We start from the raw sequence: 15,341 nt of genomic DNA, 5'->3' as shown, positions 1-15,341 counted from the left end.
ATGACGAAATTATGAAACACCGTCATGGCAGTGTTAATATTATTAGCATGCAACATCCAAAAATATTCTCTATTCTAATTTATTTCATATTTGTCAAGATATCTTGATTTCTTACACAATCATAACCTTAAAACATATTTCCTGTTTTTGTATTTCCTAATAGCTGTGAATAAATATGTATTATGTAAGTTAAAGAAAATGTGTTAATGGACGCACAATTTTTAGCAAATACCACTATATATATTGATAAATTATTTATCTTGATTTCTAAATTCCTTGGTATATCTCATGGCACAATTTAACCTGTGTACATTTTAAAGTTTAATATGCTTATCAGCTACATATTGGCAGATAATTATACTTCAGTTTACCATTACAAAGGTCATATTTGACCTTTTTATTATTCATTATAACTTATAACATTATTTATATTTTTTAAAATAACATACAAACATACATACCTACAAATATATTATAATATACTAATTTTTACTTCAAAGATATATTTTGCAATGTTTCTGCATTTCCTAGTTTATACCACAATTAGTTAGCACACATCTAAACAAAAATGAATAGAAGCCAATAACAAGTATGAATGTGTAATATTTTTTCATAATGTTATTTATACCTATGTTAGATGAGACATTTATTAAAACCTTACATAAGTATGACACAGCTGATCAAGTTGTTTAACAACCTACATTTGTGCACAAAATCTATCTCTTAAAATTACATAATTGTGCAATTTATTACTCAAAATTTTAAATTTTGAGTATACAATTTGCCATAATAAAATATAAGATAACTAATATAACTAATAAAGAATCTTCAAATGTGAGGTTTAACCCCTTATTGCATGAATTATTAAGGAGATGAAATAAAAATTATTTTTTTGCAAAAAAGTGTTTATTAGACCTTACATTATGAGATCAAATTGAGAAAAAAAATTATTTACTTATATTATAGAAAATATATAACGGCGCCATATATGGACTCGTATGCAGTGTTTGTTGTATTTTTTCTGTCATATATGGCTTCGTATGCAATTAGAAAAAAGTAACTGATTAATAAAATAAAAACATATTCCGGACTAATTTCACACACACGGTTGCTAAGCCCCAAACTAAACTTAAGCTTGTATCCTGAATGCTTAGTCAACTGATATGCTACATATACTTTACATAAATCCTATCCTACTTATATTATAAATTCGAAAGTTTGTGAGGGTGGATGTATGTGTATGTGTTTGTTTGTTACTGTTTCACGCAAATACTACTGAACCGACTTCTATGAAATTTAGCACACATAATATAGAGGGTAACTTGGACTAACACATAGGATAGGTTTTATCCCGAAAATCCCACGGGAACGGGAACTATGCGGGGTTTTCTTTGAAAACGCGGGCGAGGCCGCGGGCGAAATGTTAGTACTTTATATGGATACCTAAATAACACTCAGAATCACAGCCAACTTATACTTCGTGAAATTGCTTAAAACAATTACGTTTGTCATTATAACATAAAAACACGTTATATTTTTCACATAACGTGAAGGAACGAAATTGGAACAATATAGGCATAGCTGACGGGCGTTCTTCTTCCAAATTCGGTAATGACTAATCCCATCAGATCGTACAGAATCAAAGTGAAAATCTAGATGTCCTGCAGGAGTTTTTCGTAGCTTTTTTGCGGTAATTGGCGAGTCAGAAATACTGAGGAGACTCCAGAGATGCCGATGTTTCTAAGTTTTTGAGAGACGACCACGTCTTTTGGTAATAAGAGCTTTCCCTGACTTTCGCATTTGCTCTGAAACGGCTAATTAAAAATCATACAGTGGCATATAGCATGAGTCTGTATTTATTGATGATGATATAATATTTACATGCTTAGCATAGTGAGATAAAAGTGTCTAGGATCGATACTGGAACAATCAGTGAAAGTATCCATGCTGTGCTTGAATGCATACCCAGCCACATATGACATAATATATTTTGGACGGAATGCATACGAAGCCAAATGTGACAGATTTGGAAAAGTACAAAAAACATGATTAAAGCAAAAAAAACAACCTAACCAAATGTTTTACCTTATTTTAGAAAGACTAAAGAATGAAGAAATATTTTTTTTCATGGCTTTACTCACCTTTTTGATATTGAAATCTTAATTTGAAAATCACGGTTTTTTCCGCGCACCCAAACCGTCGCACGCCCTAGACTAAATCTATAATATATCTGATGGATAATATTTACACTGTATAAATTAATTACATTCCAATTCTCGATGAAATGCTGTTTAAGATGTAAGGTAGTTTTTTTAGATATTGTTTATAGTTAGCCTATAAAAAATTCATAAACTTCGTCGTCCATATATGGCTCCGTATGCGGTAAGGGGTTAATTTGAGTTGTGATTCTATCTCTTACTTGATTTGTTGTGTACATAATATATCATTAGAATTATATACTACTACATTATAATGGTGAAATGTTTTCTTTAAGTCTTTGCTTTATTCTTCCGCAGTCTTTAATTCAATTTTTATCTGAAAAGCTTGGATTTCAGCCACAAGTTTCTAAGTTACTTAATACTTTTTTCAATTGATATTGCCAAAATGTAGGAAGGCTTTTTCTTGAAGTGTATCGTTTTTATGTAAGACATAATATATTTAAACTCATAATTGATAAATTATTTATCTTGATTTCTAAATTCCTTCATATATTTCATGGCACAATTTAACCTGTGTGCATTTTAATATGTTTATCAGCTACATATTGGCAGATAATTATACTTCAGTTTACCATTATGTCTTATAGCAGTACAGCTCTTTCGTTTATATACTGGAAATAATACTGCTTTAAGACGTCATGGTTACCACATAGATGGGCAAATGCATCAGTCCCATACATTTTCATTATAATTCTTTAAATCATAAACTAATCATCTTGTTACTATGCAATCATAAAACGATAAGGGATAAAGATAAGAATATTTTTAACATTGTAACAGTGACATAGTGTAAAACATACTACGAAGGTAATTGTAATATGTGAGAAGTTACATAAAGATATTTCCCATGTGTTAAGTGAATCATGATGTTTTTTTCCTAAAGGAAAATCTTACCTGTGATTTAGAAGTATCTGAATTCTACAGATTGTATTTTATAGTTGTGTAGATTGAATTTTAGGGAGACATATACATTTAAATGTGTGTGTGTGCTAGGGAGAAGTATACAGTTAAATGTGTGCATGTGTATGCATTGTTTGTTTGTTTCTTCATTTGCATGGTTCATATAAATATTGTTGTGCATCTTTTTATGTTCCAATTCACTATAATGCTATGATTTTAGAACCTATGGTGTTTTTGGGAAAGTATTATGATATTATGCCCTAATAAGTAATAGTAATTTAACTTAACTATATCAATTATTTTAAACAATAACACAATTTATAATCATTCAATCAATTTGAGTTTCTTTAAAAATAAGAATACATTAGAAAAAACTATATTTTTGAATATGATACATATTTTGTATGCAAAACTCATATATAATTTAACTTGCTAAAAACCATATTTTACATGATATTCCAACCAAAAATTGCTCAACAAATTGAGATCTGTAATCGCCTTATTAGTGGTCATTGAGGAAGATAGATTTGTACAGCTGATAATAATGAATATAAATGGTGAAAGGAGGATAAATCTTTCTGAAGATAAAGTATTTTAAAACAAAACAAAACAAATATAGGAAAATAACTACTATTATGTGTATGTGTCGTAAGATATTACCACAATATAAAGATACAACCAGTAGGGAAACTTCATACAAACATTTGAAATGGCTCACGCACACAAGCAAGCGTGTTTACAAGAATCGTAAGGGTATTATGACAATTGACAGATATAAGAATACCCCATATTTCAATATACAGATTCAACCAGTAGGGTACAGCAAAATACAAAAAAAAAATCTAACATAACTTTAAACATTCATATCTGTAACAATCAGTGAACGCGCTAATCTTCTGGTCTGGTGGCTAAACTACTGGTCTGATTTGAAAAATTCTTTCGCTCTTAGATAGCCCATTTATCGAGGAAGGTTATAGGTTATGTATCATCACGCTACGACAAACAGGAGTAGAGCCACGGGGGTGAAACTGCGCGGAGCAGCTAGCATTATATAAAAGGCTAAAGTCTAAACTCTTTTTTGCTAGTTGTTATTTTTATGCAGAATTGAAATAATAAATAATTACTGTAATGTTTCGCAACACAATATTAATCAATTTAAAAAAAATATTATTCACAATGTGGTTATTCATTGAATTTGATTTTAAAAGTTATTATTTTAAAGTACCATAATCTTATATATAAAACTGAATCGCAAAATGTGTTGGTAAACGCATAACTCGAGAACGGCTGAACCGATTTCGATAATTCTTTTTTTATTATATTCCTTGAAGTACGAGGATGGATCTTATGTAGAGAAAACGTAAACATGTACCACGGGCGAAGCTGTGGCGGACCGCTAGTCATTAAAAAATATGTCGTGGTACTAAGATAACTTCACATTTTCATATATTTGAAGTCAAGGTGATGTGTGATATCATATTGAAAAAACATATTAATACTTTGATCATTATTATATAGTTTAGTTTATTTTAACACAAGAAGATACAAACCTTTAAAGAACTTAAAACATTTAAGGCACATTACCTAATTATGTTATTAACAGGCATTTAACCTTGGTATTTACACTCAAGTAAATATTTCATAAGACCACTTTCAATCTGTATTGTGGTATGATATGGATTGTGTAAAGTATCTTATTTGTTACATTCACAAGATAAATAATTAGTAATTATATGTATTTATTAACTTCTCTTAAGATTTAGAATGGTATATAGGTGCCACTAAACATACTAATGTTATAAATGCGAAAGTTTGCGAGTAAGGATGTATATTGTATGTATGTTGGTTACTGATTCATGTAAAAACTGCTAGATATTTTTGGATGAAGCTTTATAGGTCTATAGGTTATACATCAGAATAACACATGAGCTACAGAAATATTTGATATTGCATGCAGGTGAAACCGCATGGCACAGCTATTGTTATAATAAATTCAAAACAAACAACAGCTGTTCCATATTATGTGAAATTTTGTACAGAGGTAGATTGCAGTAGTCTTGATAAGTAATAAATCTTTTACTAATAGCAGTGACATTGACTCCAGCTAGTTTCTTTTTGAACAATTTGAAGACCGAATTTTTGGAAAGAATCTCCTCTGAAGTGTTTTTTATACATTTGTGAATATATATTGAATGCGTTTGAGAATATATTGTGAAGTATAATTCATAGTGTTAGCTGCTTGATAAGTAGGATTAGGCAGAACAATGTGTACTGTCACCTGTTATTATTTATTTATATTGCAAAGCAGTCAGCTGATTTTATTGTTATAATAATGTTAAGTCTGATCTATATTAGCTATCTATATATATATACATATGTAATTAAATCACAATCCATACTAATATTATAAATGCGAAAGTAACTCTGTCTGTCTGTTACTCAATCACGCCGTAACTACTGAACCAATTTGCATGAAATTTGGTATAGAGATATTTTGATACCCGAGAAAGGACATATGCTACTTTTACCCCGGGAAATAGGATAGGTTTTATCCCGGAAATCCCACGGGAACGGGAATTATGCGTGTTTTTTGACTGCGCGGGCGAAGCTGCGGTGGAAAGCTAGTGAAAAATAATTTATTCCTTTTTACATTCGCGGAGACAGGGGAGAATAATATAGAAATGACAATTAAAATAAATGCTTATACCATTTCCGAAACCTAGTTTTGTTCATATTCGTTAAACATAATATTTACCATTCATTTTTAATTTATGGAAATGGCATAGGAAAGTTTAACACCATGCAATTAACATAAGTGGCATCGGGCTGCTTATCATTTCGTGTTTTTTTTTTACGTAATAAACTTTAATAGTATCGTAAAATGAAGTGTACATATGCCATTATGTGGAATCGTGAATGAGGTGCATTAAACTGAGTGATAAATGTTATATGTGTTGTATTATCTAATAGTTTGGATTTAAATGAATCACACATAGAAGGGTTGGGAAAATCGTATATTGTGTTGAATTTTAATCCGTTCTCGTTTTCTGTGAAATGCTTATATGATAGAGGCATTTCATATTTACATGGTTATTTTACGAGGATTATCTCTTTATCTGATTAAATTAGCAAAGAACTAACTGTTGGTCGATAATTATTATCAACGATGATCTTAATCTTATACATTTTAGTATGAAATCCTTACTAATATTATAAATGCGAAAGTAACTCTGTCTGTCTGTCTGTTACTCAATCACGCCTTAACTACTGAACCAATTGGCATGAAATTTGGTATAGAGATATGTTGATACACGAGAAAGGACATAGGCATATTAATTTTACCCCGGGAAATAGGATTTATAGGTTTAGAAATAGGTTTTATCCCGGAAATCCTACGGGAACTGGAAACGTGCGGGTTTTTCTTTGACTGCGCGGGCGAAGCTGCGGGTGGAAAGCTAGTATTATATATTGTACAATGTCTAATTATTTTGATTGGTTAAGCACATAGGAATGAATGATATTGTGTGCCATGAACATGTAGTCTCTACTTCTCCACTCATAAAAATGTTGCACACAGACAGATAAGATGTTATTTAAACATTTGTATAGATAAGTAGATAATGAGATTAAGTGGGGATTTATATGAAGATTGATTGGTATTTTTCCCATTTCTTTACTTATAAAAAGTACTATGTATTTGTATGCCCTTTATAGAACCGTAAGTTATGTAGGTATTTGATCAAGTATGTGTTATGCATGAGCACACGAAGGTTTCTGAGTTGGTACAACCAATCTTTGACAGTGTACCATAGTTACATAGTATATCAACTGTAAATCGGTGATTTTACACATGAGTGTGGGGAGAGGCCTAATTGTTTAAGTATGTGTCCGTAGTAAACATATTTTCTTTCATTCTGATATAATTCAAGTGTTAGTTAAATTATATATATTACATATTATTATATATTATGACATACAATGTTGTTGTGTGTTTAATTTATGTATATCTGTTAATATAACGATTGTATGTTAAGCTGTTTGTAATCTGTAGGGATTATTGTGACAGGCTTAGTTTCATTGATCTTGAGGATGTAATATAGATTATAGAATATAGGGAAGGTGTTATAATATGATTTTTATAAGAAGTAAGTATATACTTCTTTCACCACATACTGGGGCTTTTAAACGCCAACATCGGAAAGTTATTGATTCTTTTTGTTTGTGTGTGTGTGATTTCCAAAATTGCAATTTTTAAAAGTAATAAGATTTACCACATTATCCTTAAATAGTTCAGGCATTTATTTTCACTCTGTTTCATCAAAATTAAGTACATCAATTTCTGATAATGTTCGAAATTATTACGGATATTCCGCCAGTATTATAACGAATTTTTTATAGGCTAGTGAGCTTAAATAAGTTCCATGTTTCATATTCAGGGAGATTTATTTAAAATCTATAAATATATACGGTGGTATATGCGTAATAAAAGATACCTACATCTTTTATTACGCATATACCACGATTCCGTCACACGTAACACGATACAAAAAGAACAGAAAAGCAAAAACCCTTTCTCCGTTTATAACCGGCTATCATCTAATTGCTTCATACGACCCACATTGCACACGTGGTCAGTTTGAGGTTAGGTCTCCTGTCGATGTGGCCTAACCGCTGAGATAAGGTATACGACGTCTGATAGTGATGTAGGTACGGTGTATGTCTTTGTGAAGGTGTAGGCCGTAGGGTAATATGGTATAGAGGGTCTTCTAGTTATAAATACGTAAGGTCGTTTTGTGCATTAGGGTACTTAAATAGAGCCAATGTTACTTGGCTAAGTTGTAGCTTTTTAATGTTTAAAGGATTTTTGCAATCGGTCCAGTCGTTTTTGAAAAATACAATATTTTCTCCATTATATTGTTGTAGATAAAAGTTTGAATGTTTATCACTGAACAAGCAAGAAGAGCTGAACAAATTTCGATGCGATTTAGTAAATATACATAGGGTAAGAATGTGGTCAAACGTGTATTGTTAACCTGTTGTTCTTCCGCGTTCAACAAGGATGTAAAGAATCTATTAATAACTGTATAATAATATACCTACTTCATCAAAATCGATTCAGTCTTTTTGTGTCAAGCTGTGGTCATCGAACAGAATTTTCAAATTATAATTAGCCCTATTAACTAATTAACGGTCTTACTAATAAAATGTTACCCATTCCATATGCAATGGATTAGTTATTGCAATAACCTGTCTTGTTTTTATGATTGACGTTTCATGTGAGCAAGAGCAGGACACAGCTATGGTAGAAAATGGTAGAAATTTATCCGTTGTTTAACTTTTTATGTTACGATACAAATTGTATGCATTGTTGGCGCCACGTCAAGAACCTGTTAAGTAATCGTAACACACGACTAGGTGCTTATCTGTGGGATTATTTGTGATAAATAATGTGTAATACCCGAAAATATCTGATATCGGTCAGTGCTGATAATGATTTAGCGTTACGGTTGCAATAATCGCGAATTATTCGCACGCAATTGATAGTATGAAGGACGAGAATATGATTATTGTAATGTACTCGTTAAATCGTTAATTTTGATACCCCACTTGATAGGTTTTGAAGACATTTTGTTTTTGTAGAGACTACGGAAACGCATGAAATACCTACACATTTAGGTACTTCCGTAGGTAATGTCCGTAAATATTATACTCTTACCCTCCGTCAATAAAGGATTTTAAATCTAAATAACCACCTGGTAAACATTGTTTTGATCACATTGGGTTGTTATACAATCTTTTAGATTTCCTTTTGTTGAGTACCTGTCTACTTTATATAGTACCGTATAGGTACATGGTCTCAAACTAGACAATTATAATCACCATTTTCAATCATACACATAACATACATTTTAAGGTGTACATAAAACCAAAGTAAATGAAATGTACAAAAAATAGACTTCTCAATTTACGCGCACAATATTAAATAACAATTGACTCCGTTTCTAGTGAATTATTTCATCATACCAACCCTCAAGGTCGCGTGACGTCACGTGACGTCACCAAGCGTGACAGTGGGTTATCGTGTCTGACAGAAAATCTGAATAGGTACGTAGAATAGGTATATAAATTTTTTAATAAGACGGCGCTAGCGATCGATTTAGTCAGGTACATGTTAGAAGTTGGAACGATTGTGTGAAGTAATGTTGTGAAATAACAGCCCTGGGGTTTCGGATACGCTTTTATTAGCTTCACCTGCATGTTTGTATGTAAACGACACAGTAAGACACAATTTTGACCCAATCAAAACGGACAGATTTAATTCAAACTTTGTACGCTTATCAAGGATCGGTGACAATACAACAAGTTCATCAGTTTAAGCGTGTTTCAAAATTATGTAATAATTAATAAGACTGCGCTGTTTCATTTGCAAGGATCGTGTTGGAAGCTGTGGTCTAAAGTTATGAAATAATAGCCCTTAGGCTTCTATTTACTTTTATATGTATAGGAAAAATGGCGTAATTAGTGCCATACCGGATGTAGGTATGAGAGGGTCAAAGTTTGTTCTCGTATTTGTGAATCTTTTTATTCTTCGTAATTGATGACTTCCGTTTAATCGGGTGTAATTGTTCAATCAATGTAAGGTGATGAGTAATTATGATTTTTGAGTTAGTATCACAATCAATAGTCTACGTTTTCCTTTTTACTGAAGAGACTCACGTTGCAATGCAATATGGAGATCAAATATTATCATCATCATCAGCCTATATACGTTCCCACTCCCGTACGGGCCTCCAATGAGTGTACAGGCCATAATCCTATGAACCGAACATACGTTCGACATATTATCCAATTATCCATATAACTAGTAGTTAGTAATAAGGATATAACTATCTTCCATATCTGAAAATAAGTATATAACTATATTTAATATAAATTTTATATCCAGCCATGAACTATTGAACGCTGAACTATTAATGAGATTTCACCCTCTCCTCTCTCCAGTTGTTTGGGTCGCAGTTGGATAAAAATACTGATTTCTTTATATATACTAAAATAATCATACATTTGCAAATATCAGGTACAACAATATCTAGTGGCTCGCCAGACTGTCTTGAAGAGTAAAAATTAAAATCGTTTTAAAATTTTTCTGATATCCAAAAAAACAAAACTATCAGATTTTTCCTTGGCATCTTACAAACGAAAAATGAAACGACGAAAACGAACGAAGGTCTTGATGACGCTTGATGCCGCGATCAAGGAAAACAGGGATTCATTTTGATAAACATTCACGTATCTACTTCTTATACAAAAGAATATGAGAGGCAGTTGTATAAAAAGTATTTATACAATAAGAACATGATTATAACTAATATAGATTGCCTACTACCTAATCAATTTTCAACCCCCAACCCCACTTGAAAAGCAAACAACATCGACATGCCTATTTTTCTTTGAAAAACATCATAAAATATGGCCAGAGATAATGTAGTTTCCTAATGGTAAAATATTTTTTTAACCCATTGACCCCCAGCGAGCGGCCCGATCGGTCCACGACACAATAGATTTTATATTGTATCTGTGATTCCGGGGCCTGAGTTATTAATCGGTCCAGTAGCTTCGGAGCAATTCAAACAAATAAACAATCTTTCCTCATATAATATTAGTGTAGATAGATCGAATCATCTCGCCACGCGCATCACACCGTGCCCGGGGTCTCTAACGTTTGCAATTGAAAAGCAATTACTGTGCTGCAAGTGATTTATTTTTATACTTCGCTAGACTAGATGTATCCCGTGACTATCGGTGCGGAATTGTGTAAGTAGGGAGTGTAAATGTATAGTTGTTTGTTTATGTGAAAACGTAACTACAAAAGGACATAATAATATATTCTAATTGTCTGTAGGCTGAAGTGTAAAATATTAGATTTGTTGCAAAGTAATTTATTAAGAACTCAATCGTTCATTGTATTTTGAATGTAGAATCCTAACGTATGTTTATCTGTAGACAGAAACTAAACATAATTCATAATTCTGTAGAAAATGGGGCTAACTGTGACCTACGAAGCTAAAACTTTTCGATCAGATGATATTAAGTACAGCAAATCTCAATGCAATCGGATGAATGCATCGGAATGAATAAATAAATTAAAATTGCATACACAATACACATGCAGAAACCAAGTGATCCGCTACAAATCATATTATCACGCATGATTTAACTTTCTATTAAACAAATATTTATTTTACAAAAACAAACTACTGTAAACAAATCTCGACTATTAATAAATAGATTTACAGAGTAACCAATAAATTCATCTAATTGTGTTCAATAACATAATAACGCGTTGGCAGAGTGCCAGCACACGTCACAAATGATGCAGTGACGTCACGGGACCTTGGTACGTCATAGGTCGTAAAATTTGTTGGCATATCCCATGTTTTAGGAGGAAAAATGTAGGGAGGCCAGGAAGGTGGGTTGTGTACATTGTGTTTATGAATGGTGCCAAAATGTAGACATTTTATAATAATAATTACTTTACGTAATATTGAGTTATAATTACGTTATATTTGGTGAAGGGATTAATCTAAAAATGGTCTATTTACACGATAAACGACGACAGAATCATCTGACAAGATAACAGCGTTGTTGCTGCTTTGTGTTCATTCATAATTTTAACATTTCACGTAAAGAAAAAAAAATATTGAAATGCTCTTTGGAACAAAGGGCTTCGAAATTAAACAGATTAAAAATATTTTCGTAAAAATAAACTAATATCGTTTTGGTTTAGTGATGCATCATGAGACGTTTGTTTCACAAATGACAATATTTTTCACGATGACGTCAAATGGCCGCGACCTTGCATTACACATGGTTGTAAATATGTAGCTATGGTATTAGTGTGGGGCCTGACTCCTGAATGAAGTCAGCCAATCTATGAAACGTTTAATATATTGTATAGAAGATGGGAGAAACTGGGAGAAAGGATATTTATGAAAACTTCCTAGAAGGAAAGGCTCTTGAAGTTCCCTGTAAGTTGTTGAGCTCTGTCAAGAGAAAAGTTATGTCGTGCCTTGTTTTTTTTTTTAGCTTTATGGTAAAGGGAAAATTTAACCAAATTGACTCCATAATAAGTAGATGGAAAGAAGCTAATTCGTAACCAAAATAAAAGACCTGATGCTCTCCGATCTCGTATAATCAAATATCCCAGTATGGAAAGTTAGACAGTTGTGTTTTTTTAGCCGTGTTGTCTCAATGAAAAAGCACACACTACAGTTTCCGCTGGAGTGTCTGTCTACATAACGGTGGAATAATCAATCCACCGCTATGTAGACTGAAGCGTATGAAAATTTCATGGGCGATTAAAGGGCCATTTTTTGACTGGTAGGAAATACAGTGAAGTATAGGGATTACTAGAAGTATGAAAATATGAAGCTTACATAAGAATTTTCTTTCTTCTTTCCCTGTAATATCTAGCGCAGATTGTTTTACAGGTATTAAATTTACATATAGTGAATACAATAGTTATGTTTTATTTTTTCCCTGTGGCTGCGTAATTAGGTTGCATCAATTTTTACTGACTAGGCTATCGAATTGTAGAAATTGGGAAGTCCCGCGTCGGCTTATGGTTATCACAATCGTTTTAATGATCGATTTTCCTTTACGATCAAGTTATTTCTACACTTTACTGTGCCGATACTATAGTTTCTTCTTGACTTATATGCTGATATTATAGTTTCTTAGAATCAAGGGAGTTTTAATTATGTCCTAAAGTAGTTTTAATTCCAGTGTAGAAAAATAACTGCATATGATATAGATCGTCTATCACCATCAGGTTGCCAAACAGGTAATATTGATTAATAAGATTAATAAGAGATCATGGCAATTACCCAGCTCTCAAAAGATTAGATATGTAATTGTAGTCTTCATTTCTGTATTGTTTAGTGCACAATAAAGAATTATGATTTGATTTCATTATCTAGTCTTCATATAATTTTCCCACCCTATTCCAAGGGCGTAGGTCAGGTCTAATGGGAGCACTGGATCTCTGCCAGGATGCATTTGTCATCTGTCATACGCACTCGCACAGCTATTTGATTTGATATTGAGATTCGCAGAGGTCAAGGGGTCATTGCCTCTGGGGATTTTGCGTCTTTCGTCTGGCGAAGAGATGGTGATGGAATTTTATGGGGTAGTTATTGGCTGGGGCTTTGAATCAACCAGTTGTTTAAATATGCTTTACGCAAGAATTTTACATGTAAAAAAATTAAGTTTTTCACGGATTTTAAACTTGATTTATACATTATATTATTATCCCGACGTTTCGCACACACTGACAGAATAAATCTCGTTTAAATCCGTTAAAATCATAATTGTATGTATCTTTAGTTCAAAAAATAATTGGCTTGAGCTTTTAATCAATAATATAATTTTAACATTAAATTATTTTGAGATGCCGTGATCATTACCATAAATGTAACAGCGTGCTGCGTAAAATTGGACGATTTTAAAAATAAACGATATGAATTATGAATTCAGTAATGAACGCATTAATAAGTATATTTGTCGTTCATTTTGTATACGTAGTTAGTAATTTATGCGTACAAACACTAATTAAAATTGTACACCTCGGTTACAACAAGCCTCCTGCCAAAACATCTTTGTCTGACTAGATCTGAAAATTCTAAGGATGAAGAAACATACTTATTATCTGTAAAAGCTTTTTAATGCAGTGTTAATCATAAATTCATAACTAATTCCATAGGGTGTTATTAATTTCGTCGCGGAAGAATTCCAACCAATATCCGCGGCCCCATCATTAAAGCGGCTCGACGGAACACAGTGGGGTTTTAGTCGGTATGAATCCGACATAACCCACGGCTCCTTCCCCGGGGGGCGTGGGTATCTTTGGAAGATTTCCCCACTATAAAAAAGGGTGTTATTAATTTATTTAAATATTTAAATACCTTTCTGTTTATTCCCATGAGGGAGTTTAAGACTGAAACATAATGACTAGTGGAGATGATTTAAAAGCGTTTCTAAGTGTTTGGTAAACGCATGTTTGAGCATTAGTTAGTGGCAACTGCTAATAATTGTAAGTGGAGGCCCGCGTTCGGATATGGGGCAGATGCATTATTAATCCATCTATTCCACTGATCGATTTTCTTTAAGGACAAATAGGTGATCAGCCTTCTGTGTCCATGCTAGACCGAGATTTTTTTTCTTCGTCACCAACAGGATTCGAACCTAGGAACCTCAGTTCTACGCTCACTCGTTAACCTCTGTAGCCAGATGGCCACACAATTGCAACGGCTAATGGGTTTATTTATACTTCACTATGGCACTAAAACAATACAGATTTATTATTAGTCCATGCTGCGGCTCAGGTAAGGGCGTCACGGTTGACCAATCCATATTGTACAGTATTTCATCATATTGATAGTACTCGCTAACATTGGAGTGTGGCCAATCGTTTTTAGCTAATAATACGCACAACACGATGCGTGTAGGGATTTTGTTTTGTGTCTTTGTTGTTTTTGTTGTTCCTAGTTTAGTAGTAAAGATCCTTCCACATTACTTCATAGGATTTTCTGTAGTTAAGCTCTTTGAAGGAACTGCCAGTTGAGTATCTGTCTGGGCATGCTAGCTTATTGAGCTTAACATCGGGCAAGGTCGCGGACAATTGCTTGAATAGTCAAAAGTACAAAAGATGGCATGATCTTGCTTTAGGTCGAAAGGCTTCTTTAATTACGTAAATGTTTTTATACACCTTGCTAAATTCTTTGCGAGACCCCATTTGAGAGATTTACAATTCTTCTCGTAACAAAAATTAGGAAAAAAATTCAAAAGAATAATCTTAAATTCATAACTGAATTAAAAAAACCTATTGTTACCAATTTTTTGCCTATTTCACGATTCACATTATCATATACTTTTCATGTTGTATTGCACCATCTTAATCGAGAACAATTACACAGAAACATCAATACTAGAAGAAGTTTAATTTAAACAATACAAGAAAGTACATACACAGAAATAGTTTACCGACCATAAAAAGAAGCAAATGTCTATCGTCTAGTGACAGACGAAATGTCTGGCTATAAGCCAAAACATCAAATCGAAAATCGACATGGATGTTGCCAGTTACAGACCTGGTGGAATTTCATTGTTTTATCAGCTGGCAACAATCGAGAAACATAAGGAATGAGGCAACACTGTATAGTT

General features: G+C 32.7%; 1 protein-coding gene across 5 annotated transcripts in view; it reads left to right on the top strand.

The window, feature by feature from the left end:
- LOC123704743 (la-related protein 1-like) overlaps positions 1–15,341 on the top strand; it is a 79,452-nt gene that overhangs the window by 880 nt on the left and 63,231 nt on the right. The gene's annotated exons all lie outside the window — the stretch shown is intronic.

Source organism: Colias croceus, chromosome 30 (assembly GCF_905220415.1).
Source record: "Colias croceus chromosome 30, ilColCroc2.1".
NCBI classification, from domain to species: domain Eukaryota; kingdom Metazoa; phylum Arthropoda; class Insecta; order Lepidoptera; family Pieridae; genus Colias; species Colias croceus.
The sequence above is the reverse complement of the archived record's forward strand: the minus strand, read 5'-3'. Positions and strand labels throughout refer to the sequence as shown.